Genomic DNA, 10,651 nt, shown 5'->3' with positions numbered 1-10,651 from the left:
GTTTGGTTTTTTTTTTTGGGGGGGGGGTTTGTTGGTTTTTTTTTTTTTTTTTTTTTTTTTTTTTTGCTTCAGAGTGTATTTCCCTTCCGGGTGCTGTTCGTTATTCCGAAGATTCGCTATTCCGAAGGTTCGTTATTCCGAAGGGTCGTTCATCCGAAACACGCAAATTCCCTATACCTAGAGGTTCGTTAATCCGAAAATTAAAAAGGGTTCGTTAATCCGAAAATTTGTGGCGTTATTCCGAAGGTTCGTTACTCCGAAGATTGGTTAATCCGAAAATGAAATTCGGAACAATGAACCTTCGGAATAACGAATCTTAGGAATAAAGAGCCTTCGGAATAACGAACCTTCGGAATAACGAGCTGTAACCTCTCTTCCAGACAGATTTATCTTCGGGTATAACGCAAATAATAGTGTCAATGTAAAGTAATTCCCCTGACAGCACAGGAATTGGTCACTGTTAGATTCAGATGAAATTCATAAGTTATCAAATCTAGAGAAAACGAAATAATTCAATATTTAAAAGCTACATTCAAATCCTAGCTTAGTGGTTTTCACGTGGTATTTTAGTATACACAAACACATTCAATCACATGTCCATTCTAAAATCACTTATCTCTTTCTCAAGAATATGTCCGACACATTCAAAGACACAACAAGATCACCAGATGCAGTTTCAGCAGCACAGAGAGAAATAAGAATCTCAGTTTCAATAAGACAGAAGAGGATCACAATACTTCGAATAACACTGAGTAAGATGTCAAATTCAGTTTGAGAAAGATAGAGAAATATCACAAAATTAAGTTTTACTGAGAAAGAACAGGATCCAAAGATTCAATTAAAGTATCAAAGACAAGATAAGAGTATTGAGATTCAGAAAAAGAAATAAAGTTATAACATTTAGTTTCTGTAATAGGAAGCAAAACTGAAAGATGTAATGGTAACTTATAAACAAGAAGAAATTAATTCAAAGATTTAGTTTCAAAATAAGAGCAATATTACGAAATTACTTTCAGAATAAGAAAATATAGAAGGCTTGCAAGAGTAATGGTTTGCTTTAGGGTTCGTTTCTGTTTCTCTGCTTTCACGTAGAATTGTCAAAAGACAGTCTGTCTTTGCTGAGATTATCAAGACGGTTTGTCTTTGTTTATTACGTAGATCTGTTAAAATATGGTTTGTCTTTGGTTTATACAGATTTGTTAAAAGACGGTTTGTCTTTGCTTTATTACGTAGATCTGTTAAAATATGGTTTGTCTTTGGTTTATGCAGATTTGTTAAAAGACGGTTTGTCTTTGGTTTATGCAGATTTGTTAAAAGACGGTTTGTCTTTGGTTTATACAGATTTGTTAAAAGACGGTTTGTCTTTGGTTTATGTAGATCTGTTCAAAGACGGTTTGTCTTTCAATTGAGTTTGTTAGGATGACAGTCCACTCCCTCTGAGAGCAGGATCTCTTCATCAGATCAGGAAAAGGGATGAATGAGAAGTTTTACTTTGGGTAAGTATATGCAGTGGCGTACCGTGGGTCAAGACATTGGGGGGGCACCTCATGGCAGCAACATCAGAATTGCATAACGGTATAAATAAATGCGAGCGAGCGGAGCGAGCGAGCTTGAAAATGTTGACATTCTACAGTCCCCAAACTGCCGTTTGTAGCTGTATATAATAATATATTTGCTTTTGAAATTAAGGGCGTTGCACTGGGCGCAACTGCTGGCAGTTGCTGGCAGTAACATGAATGGCATAACGATTAAATGCGAGCGAGCGAAGCGAGCGAGCTTGAAAATTTTGTCATTTTACAATCCCAAAACTGCCGTTTGTAGCTATATATTTTCGCTTTGGAAATTATTGGGAGGGGGCGCACCAGGCGCAACTGCTGGCAATTACTATAGTACTGACAGCAACATCAAGAGCATTTCATAACGATTAAATGCGAGCGAGCGAAGCGAGCGAGCTTGAAAATGTTGACATTTTACAATCCCAAAACTGCCGTTTGTAGCTATATATTTTTGCTTTGGAAATTATGGGGAGGGGGCGCACCGGGCGCAACTGCTGGCAATTACTGACAGCAACATCAGGAGAATTGCATTACGATTAAATGCGAGCGAGCGAAGCGAGCGAGCTTGAAAATTTTGACATTTTACGCTACAGTCCCCAAACTGCCGTTTGCATCTATATGTTTTCTCTTTGGAAATTCGGGGGGGGGGGGCGCACCGGGCGCAACGCTGGCAATTACTGGCAGTAACATCAGGAGAATGGCATATAACGGTCGAAATGCGAGCGAGCGAAGCGAGCGAGCTTGAAATTTTTGACATTTTACAGTCCCAAAAATGCCGTTTGTAGCTATATCTTTTTGCTTTGGAAATTGAGGGGGTGCACCGGGCGCAACTGCTGGCAATTACTGACAGCAACATCAAGAAAATTGCATAACGATTAAATGCGAGCGAGCGAAGCGAGCGAGCTTGAAAATTTTGACATTTGACAGTCCCAAAACTGCCGTTTGCAGCTATATTTTTCGCTTTGGAAACTCAGGAGGAGGGGGGGGGGGGCGCACCGGGCGCAACTGCTGGCAATTATTGGCAGTAACATTAGGAGAATGGCATATAACGGTTAAATGCGAGCGAGCGAAGCGAGCGAGCTTGAAAATGTTGACATTTTACTGTCCAAAAACTGTCATTTGTAGCTACATGTATTTTTTTTTTTCGCTTTGGAGGGAGGGGGCGCCCGGTGCGCCCCCTGGATCCGCCACTGGTAGTCAAGGGTGTTGGTTTATGTTCATGGTTGGGGGAGTATGACCAGCGAGGGGGCGTCGAAGTGACCAAGCGGGAGAAGGATGTCCAAAATCTGCACTTTATATAGAGCATCCCCTAATTTGTTTGCGTTTGTGAGTGTGTGTGTTTCATATAGATGGAAAAGTTAGGAAATAGCCAAGGTCAAGTCTTATTATTGGCAATGCAAGGCATAGACTAGTATGTAAAGCAACACTGCAAAATCAATGATCAAGCTTTGATAGCAAATGCGCACAACCTATCAAACATCACATTGCGTAACATTGCAGCGACTCTTTTTGCCATTCCGATGTTCTGAGTACATTGCGCACATCCCGCTTATATTCAAAATGCCAACCAGGAATCACGCTGAATCACAATCTTTTGTCGTCTCCGGGCTTTTTGAACAATGTTTCACTGTAATACCTCTTTAGTTATATGGTTAAAAGAAATCTTAGAAAAATATCTTTTTTTTTTCTTGATCATCCTTTCATGTCGATTTCAAAATCAGTTTACTAACCCTTGAATTACCATTTTGGTAGGTTTTTTTTTTCTTTTTTTTTCTTTTTTTTTCTTTTTTTTTTACCAGCGGATTGGGGGGGCACGTGCCCCCCCCCCCCCATGCTCCCCCGTAGTTACGCCACTGAGTATATGGAATGATGATATCAACACACCCTTCTGGGTGATGAAGCACCAGATCCAGACACCTGCATTGGAGATAAAATTAGATAATGATGTCACTTTTCTTGATAACAACTCATCTTGTAATTGCTTTGTTAAAATGAAAGTGATCAGATATTCAAATGTGTAGAAGTTGTCAAGCTGTTTGAAATTTTGTGGCAGGCGAACTATAATGAAAAATGAACAATTGTACTTGTACATAGTCATTATTGTATGTGTTTGTGTTCTAACAATAGCTTAATTGTAATACTCAGAAAAGCAAAAAGAGTAATAATTCATAATCCTGATTTTAAATCAAAATGATACATTTTGTGCATATTATACAACATAAATTTCAAGTGTGATTGAATGATCATTTTGTGAAAAAAAATATGTCGTGCTTTATACTAAAATTCTCGTACACACTGATTTTTAGCCACTATTTCAGAAAGAATTCACAGGCATTTATCATTGCAGGCATAGCATAACATAGATTATGAACCTGCTGCACTTTAATGTACGATGAGTGGAATTCTTTCTTTCATCTTGCGATCACAACTACGACATCATGTGCATGACATCCATCAAAATGAGTAATGTTACATTCAGCAGTTTAAACGGTCATTGTGAAATCGTGCATCACTGAGCTGACAAAAGAAAATAAGGAAAATATTTCCTTCACTTGAGACTCATTTTAGACACTTGTCTGTAATGCACACATACATTTAAACAGTATTACAGTACATCACAACGTAAAGTTTACGACAGCATGAATAGGCCTGGGGCCAACATGATATCGTTTGTAATATCCACTTTGAATAGGTCTACTGTCAAACACCAATTTCTGTTTACACAGCAATATGCAAAAAAAAAAAATAATAATAATAAGACAAATCAGTTTCAAATCAAAATCAATCTGTCAAAATATTTTACTTTCTCTTGATAAGTATTTGCAATTCGCAAATGAAATTGCTTGAGCAACGATTCCTCAACATACACTCAGAAGTGACTATACATACTTTTCTTCGTTGGTTCATCACGTTATAGGAAGCCTAAATGTCAGAGCTACGCCGACGACGCGCAGAGAAGGTATTGAACGTACTAGTCCAAATTGTTTGAGCAATGATTCCACAACAAACATTCAAGTGATTATACATACATCGTTTTCTGCGTTGATTAAATTCATGTCTATCATACGAAACCTATATTCAGCTTGAAAATACAGCGATGCCGGCGACGCGCAGTGAAGGAAAAAAGGTGCAATTTTTGCAAGTTGCAATACATGCTACACGCGATATGCACTTCACCAAACGCCAAACATTTTATATATTCTACACATCCATTGCACTCTATAGATCTAAAATCGAAAAGTAAATCATGTAACGCTCCCGCTTAGAATAGTATATCATTTAGAATGATATATCATTTACTCATTATTTATCTAGCGATCCACGTCCGACAAGCTTTGCTTTTTAGTGGATCACTATTTTCCATAATCAAATTTATTTTCCGCTCGCCCACGAAGTATCTATACATTGTTCCTCCTAATTATTGTACATATATGATGTTCTATTTTATCTCGTATACTACATGAATCTTTTGCAAACGTTTGAACAATATTATTTCATGACATGTATACTTTGTACTATGTTTTTGATTTTCGTTGACTGGAAATAAACTATGATTAGATTGAATTGAATTGAATAGAATTGTCAATTTTAAAGGAGTGCGCCACCTAGCGTTGAGCGGGAATAGTTTGCTCGGATCGTTTTCCTAATGCTATATATGACATTGATATTAAACTCAAAGATGTCTACTAGTACTGCAATTGTATTTGTTTCCTCTAAGGAATACCAAGTCTTCATATCATTTACTTACTTCTACTTATCGAATCAATATCCTCACAAATTACAAAAATGTCGTTCACGTTGTCGTAATTGCTATTGATTATACACGTGCACGATAGAGACTACTTCCAAGCGAAATCAACACGGACATCATGCAAGGTTGTAAGCAGAATGTAGTTCAAAAGCGCTATCATTATTATATTCAGGTAATTTGCATACCAAGTAGACGTAGAATATAGAAACGCTCAAGGCGAGGCGGCTGTTTATTTTATTTTTTTTTCTGTAACCAAACGAGACATTATAATTATATTCATTAAATGTACCATTCTACCCGGCAACAATGGGAGGCATTTATGAATATGTAATAGTATTACGCAGTACGCAAAGCCCCTGCCACGAATATCTAATTGTCTACATGTACTCAATAATACATAAGATGCACGAGCGCGTGTCTGTGTTAGTGTGTGAGTGTGTGAGTGTGTGTGTGTGTGTGTGTGTGTGTGTGCGTGTGTGTGTGTGTGTGTGTGTGTGTGTGTGTGTGTGTGAACGCAACGCGTGTTCAAATCGTCCGTGAACAGTTGTAACTCTCAATATAGTCCATGGGCCAAGACCCGAAAAATGGGTTGTTGGTACCATCCTGAGGTGGCAAAACCTTTTTGGTGTCAGTTTGTTTGTCGGGCATAGATATGCTTATCAAGCTATGATAGCATTTCCAAATGAGTAGCTTAGTCATGATAAATGATTTTTTAACCAATTTGGTCTCGTTTTTATATCCCTATGCTTCTGAATCGAAACTAACAGCTATACAAAGAAGAGCAATGTCTTCCGTATGTCCACAGGTGTTTTGTTTTAAACGCGGTGCGCTTAGTCTTTATTCAAGGCAGCGAAGGGAATATCCAAAGGGTTATGATGTCCACAGCTGTCACGCGGTGCGCTTAGTCTTTATCTAGACCAATGTACCGTTATCATATCTACAGTTCCTCATAAAAGGGATTATCTACAATGTTTTTATACTACCCTCTCAACAAACACATCAGTTTTAAACAAAAATCACTCTGTTCATTTACAATATCATTCATTATAATGTATCGTAGTGTACCGGTACATTGTTTTCCCATTATCTTTTATTTTTGGATGGAAATAAAGCGACATTGGCGTGGTGTTAGCGTTTTCACGTACCGTTTTCTCCGGAAAATGATAACTAATTGAAAAATACGGTAAAATTCACGAGGAATTGCTTTTGTTGTTGTTGTTGTTGTTTTTAGATAAAAGGATATACACTGTATCATAAGCTTTGGATATTCCCTTCGCCGTCTAGAATAAAGACTGAGCGCTGTGGACATCATAACCTTTGGATATTCCATTCGCTGCCTTGAATAAAGACTAAGCGCACCGCGTTTACAACAGAACACCTGTGAACATACCACAGAGCTGCAATTTACAGCTCTATGGAACATACAGAAAACAGTGCTCTTCTTTATATAGCGGTTAGTTTCGATTCAGAAGTATAGCCTAGGGATATAACAACGAGACCAAATTGGTTAAAAATTCATTTATTATGACTAAGCTATTATACTCACTCAGGTGGTACCAATATCTGGCCTGGCCCATGGACTAATAACGAGCCCCTACATGACATTGTACTAAACTGAACCACGGAGGTGCGATTCCACCTCACTGATTGAACTGTTCTAATGTCTATAATGATGGTCGGTGTGAAGAATTCAGGACTGACTACATGTAGATGAAAGTAATATTCAAGGCTGAGTATAGGATCTCCAGTCATTGGGCCATTATCAACACATTCAGGGAGATGAGATTTCAAATTTGACCAGTGAAACATTCAAGAACTGGACTCTGCTGCGCTGAACGAGGCAGCGACTTCACTGTTCGTATGGGCTTCTCAAGAATGACGCCACAATTAACAAGATTTAAATTAGTCAAGAATGAATTACATAATTGAACTTTGAACTTAGAACATTAATACAAATGTACATCACATCATAAAATCATGCTCCATCAAAGAGAGAGAGAGAGAGAGAGAGAATGCGCGTTAAATTCTAAATTTGTAGTATTGGACCTCATACAAAGATGGGGATCGGGGATTATCTACGTTACTATCACAGCGCATAACAAAATAAATGGTGGCGTATAAAGGAGACCTTACAATTTAGGATGATTTTTCAGATTATAAACAAGTATAAATTGGTTATACTGAGGACAAAGTTTCAGAATTTGTGATATTTGGGATTAAGAATAAGAATATTTTCAAAATTTAGAACAAATTGCAATAAACAATGATGATGACATGTCACAATAAGAATGTATGAGTTAGGGTTCAAGGAAGCAGAACAAAAGAAGAAGGCATGCGTAGATTATAGAGGTGAAAATACAAAATGGCAAGCAAGCGGTATTGCAATGGAATTACACTGCTACATTTCTGATATATGTGAAACTCCTATATCGTTATCCTTGGTCAGTGTAATTTGCTTCAGGTTTTTCAAAGTATTGTTTCTCTGTTAAAAAACCACAATAAATTACACAAATCTACACATCCACAAGGAGTTGTCGATTTATGTACTACATGATGTGAATTATGAAAATCGTCTTGTATTTCCGTTTAAAAGAAAACACAAACACACACACAGACACATACAAACAAAACATTTATTGTGCCACAAACTTATTTGCAAAATCTGAGTTTATTCTTCATTTTCACTCGTATTTATTCAACTCGTATGCAAGCCCCGCTCGAGGCTTGCATTCTACTAACGTGATGATAAGGGGATTTTGTCCTATGGCGTTCGGCAACAAAAATACTCCTTGTATTCAAAAATTTGGTATCATATTCACGGAAAATATGTAATTTATCGTCGCATGTTATACTCAAATTATTGTACATGAAAAATATCATAGCGTAATTTGAGCTTGAAAAATGATGAAAAAAGTAATTCGTGCTGTAATCCTTCAAGACGTCAAAAGAATACCATTATTTGGTAGTCTATCTCTTAATCTTTCTATCCATGTAAATATCTTGATAATTTGGTGCCTAAACCGGTCAGGAACCAGTAAAATATACATCAATCTCAGTGCTGATCAGCTTGAAACCATGCAATCTCAAGAGTAAGCTCTCTCATTAGACAGTGCTTGCATTCCTTCCTAAACTACTCTTAATCAATTCGAGTATTTCATTTTAAATTTTACAGAGGAATAAAGCTTGCAATATTCAACGAAAGGTGAAATGCGTTCTTCGTCTCGTAATTTCGCCTTGCAACAAGAGCGGTCCACAGCATGACTTGAAAGCGTATATTGGAATGCTAGACATCCCATTAACGCTTTGAACCAAAGCACGTGTTTGCATGAATTACGAAGAGTTGTCTCTCCTTTTCTAACACCTCCCTCACTCAACAAACAAGTACGGATGTTTTCATTAGTGATATGAATTTCATGAAATACTTCCCGAATTGCACATAACATCCGCTTAATCATTATAAATGCACATTTTAATTCTAGTGCAAGAGGCATGTTGCTGGGACTGCAATTACCAGTACATGTACTACTGTCATTATCATCTCAATTAGGCTGCGTTCACATAGAAGTTTTATTCGGTATTCGGTATTCGGGCACCCGCACCGTCAACTCGCCATCCCATGCAGTGAGGATTTCTTCCTCCTACATCCCAGCAAATCTTATCAACAATTTTTAAACTGGATCAGAATGTCAGTCAACATGCTTATTTTTGCTAAAGGGCAAATCCAGACCAAAATTGTCATTATTTCATAAACAAGAGACGGTATACGCTGCAAGAAAATCGAACAAGCTCGATTCCCACTTTCCTATACTTTTCGCAGCTATTCGGTACGAACTTTCGAATAGTGCCCTCCTATGTGAACCGGTGTGAGGAAATCCTATCGTTCGATTCAAGCTATTCCCGTGCCCTCGAAAAACGAGCCGGAATACCCGAATAGTATACTTCTATGTGAACGCAGCCTTATGAACACGCCCTACCCAAAAATGTATATCAAACCAACAAGTAGGAAAGTTTTCATTACCGATTTGAATTTCATGAAATACTTCCCAAATTGAACATTACATTCGCTTACTCATTATGGATGCACATTAGTGGAAGGCAACTTACAGTTACGACCAATGTACCAGTAACAATGCTAGCTATGGAATTCGTGTTAAACAAAAATGATCTTGCACAGCGAGACCAGGTGACCAGAATGGTCCGTCAAACAACCGTATGTGAAAGCATCTATTTGAGTATCTGAATATAAAAACGACCCAAGTCCATGAAAGACCATTTGGAGTAAACTTAAAAAAAATAAACTTCATATTTTTTTATTTGTCCAATAATATTCTATTTAACTGTGATGGGAAAGTGTCAGGAGAGAAATTTATCTCTGATTTTGCCAGTGAAGTGAAATCGAATTTGTTTGAGTTTGCAAAAGATTTAGAGCTTTAAAGCTGTCCTAGAAAGCCACTAAGTCAAACTGCAAGAAAGTGACTGTCTGGAAATTCACATTAAATGAGACAAAGTAAAAGTAAAAGAATAAACTGACATAGCAACAGCGTGTCTAGATCAGTTAAATTCAGACAGGGCAGTCACATGAAATGAGACAAAGCAAAAGTTAAAGAAATAGTATGGCAACAGCATCCCCGGCTTGCAATATTATGTATTAATTCAGACTATAGAAATTGAGTGAATAGAGGTGTTATGACAAACAATAGCTCCCATCCAGGTGGTGGCTAGGAATGTTCTCTAGCTCAGTCGAGACTCAGCTATGTCAGTGTCTCTAGGGTGTTGGTTGTAGTTTATTGTTCACAAGTTCATGAGTAAAGATGTTATGTAATAGCAGTCTAGACGATGGCTAGACATAATTAGTCCATGGGCCAAGAGGCGAAAAATTGGTTATTGGTACCATCTCAGGTGGCAATACCTTTTTGGTGTCATTTTGTTTGTTGGGCATAGATATGCTTATCAAGCTATGATAGCATTTCCAAATGAGTAGCTTAGTCCTAATAAATGAATTTTAACCAATTTGGTCTCGTTTTTATATCCCTATACTTCTGAATCGAGGCTAACCGCTATAGAAACAAGAGCACGGTCTTCTGTATGTCCATGGAGCTCATGGTATGTCCACAGGTGTTCTGTTGTAAACGCGGTGCGCTTAGTATTTATTCAAGGCGGCGAAGGGAATATCCAAAGGGTGATGCTGTCCAGAGTTAAACGCGGTGCGTTTAGTCTTTATTCAAGACGGCGAAGGGAATATCCAAAGCCTATGATACAGTGTATATCCCTTTATCTAAAAAACAAACAAAAAAGCAATTCCCCGTGGATGTTATCATATCTAAAGTTCCTAATAAAAGGGATT

Source organism: Diadema setosum, chromosome 21 (assembly GCF_964275005.1).
Source record: "Diadema setosum chromosome 21, eeDiaSeto1, whole genome shotgun sequence".
NCBI lineage: Eukaryota > Metazoa > Echinodermata > Echinoidea > Diadematoida > Diadematidae > Diadema > Diadema setosum.
This window is presented reverse-complemented; position numbering follows the sequence as displayed.